Below are 2,128 nucleotides of genomic sequence, written 5' to 3' on the forward strand. Positions count from 1 at the left end.
CAGCATGTAAATAATTTATGGTTCGAATTTCACTTTCATTTAACTTCCATTTGCTACTTTCTGTGCAATGCATCTGAGATCAATGTCAAATGATTATCTGTCAATACAATCGATTGGCAATAGAGATGGGAAGCAATGAGAGGGAAGACCACTGGTGTCCCAATGCACCTCACTAGTGTGTGTGTGTGTGTGTGTGTGTGTGTGTGTGTGTGTGTGTGTGTGTGTGTGTGTGTGCTCACGACCCTATGTACTCAATATGTGCTCACAGCCCTATCTGCTCTCGTCCTTATGTGCTCACGGCCCTATGCGCTGGGCCAAAAGTATATTCACCACACTTCTAAAACACGCTGAGAAGATAAGGCGATAGTACTGAAAACTAATCCTCTGGTTTAAGTTCTTTTAGTTTTTGTTTTGTTGATGATGTTACTAGTGCGGCCCGCTTGAGATCACATGGGTTGTATAACATACTAACAAACGAGGCAGTCAATCGTAAGTTGCCGTTTTAACAAGTTATGTCCGGAAAATTGATTTAAAGTTGGATTGATGTTTCAAAAATAGGCAAAATATTTAATTTGAATGATAGATGAATATTCGTTTCATATTTTCTTTAACAATTCCCAAACGGCATGGTTGACGCGCTGCCCTTGGTTTGCTTATGGTTGTTTGCTTCCTGACGCAGTGAAAGGAGTTCCCGTATTTTTGGTAACTCAGAAAGTACTTGCATTGCTCTTGACCTGACCAGTTGCAACACCGAAGGTCACTAGGAGGCATCCCTAGGAGGGCGCTGGCTGGCTAGTTGTATGCGGCCCCTGGCCTGTACCAAAATGAGTTTGACACCCCTGGTTTAGATGTTACCCTCAAGATAGTGTTATATGAGTTAATTGACTTGTACAAAGTCATTATTTGTTCAGTGTTTTCAAAACTCCAGCTGCTTTACTGCCCTCTTTTGCCTCCCTGCCGGTACCCTATTGACCGTGATTGGCTGTTTGCTGTTCTTTTATTGCCTAAATCTGTGGTGTTTTTAGGGGCCAAGCAGCGAAGCTGGCGAAGGCCCCTATAGAGTTAGTAGGTTTTCTTCATTATTATTATTATTATTATTATTCTCTAGTCACCATTCCTATCCCTCTGCAAGTCTATGGCAGCCCATAGAACCGTAGGCAGGAAAATGCTGTAAATTGGCACACACATTCGGGGCAGTCTCAGCATTACCCACAGCAATTTATAGGACCCCAGCCCCAACGCTCTAGCGCCACCAGCAGGTCAAAGTTGCAGGTACATTTCTGCTTGTAACTTTTGAACCGCTGGGCCAATTTTCATAAACTTGGTATCCCTGGAATCCTTGAGTCAAAACGAATCCAACGCACCATATGACGTCATTTTCCGCCAGGATAGTTTTCCCGCCATTTTGAATTTTGTAAAATTCAATAAAAATGTTAATTTTCCCGCAATTTTTGACCAATTCGCCCAAAACTCAGTATATAGTATCTCTGGACTGAGCTACACATGGGGTCTTCAGGAATATTGGATATCTTTTATCGTTTAGCCGTGACAGCCAATCAAAATTGTCGTAAACGTGGCGAAACAGGAAGTGAGGTCATATCTCAGCAACCGTTTGTCGAATCAGGCTGGGATTTTGTACACACATAGTAGTCCATCCCATGACCTACCACAAAAAAAATCAGATCCCCAGCTCAAACTCTGTAGCGCCACCAGCAGGTCAAAATTTTAGCTACATTTTTGCCTGTAGCTTTTGAACCGTACTCCCAATTTTCAAAATATTGGTACACAGGTCATCTTCACACTATGCTGCACCCAGGTATGGATTTTCGTAACAATTGGAAAAACTATCAGCTCTCAGCAGCCATTCAAAATTGTGGAAAGAATGGAGGGATTTTTCTCATCTCTCTGTCCCCTTACCAACGGCACCTGCGCACGTTCACTGACACCATTCTCGGCAGGGGGTCTCTGGACACACCGAGAGCTTAGGTGTGTGCGTAGTCTGCTATTGCTCTAGTGTCAACCAAAGCCCCACTGCCCCAGCCCCTGCACATACCCCCCCCCCACCCCCAACCCACACACACAGACAGAGGGAGAGGGAGAGGGAGGGGGAGAGGGAGAGGGAGAGAGA

This window comes from Engraulis encrasicolus, chromosome 24 (genome assembly GCF_034702125.1).
Source record: "Engraulis encrasicolus isolate BLACKSEA-1 chromosome 24, IST_EnEncr_1.0, whole genome shotgun sequence".
In the NCBI taxonomy this organism is placed as follows: Eukaryota; Metazoa; Chordata; class Actinopteri; order Clupeiformes; family Engraulidae; genus Engraulis; species Engraulis encrasicolus.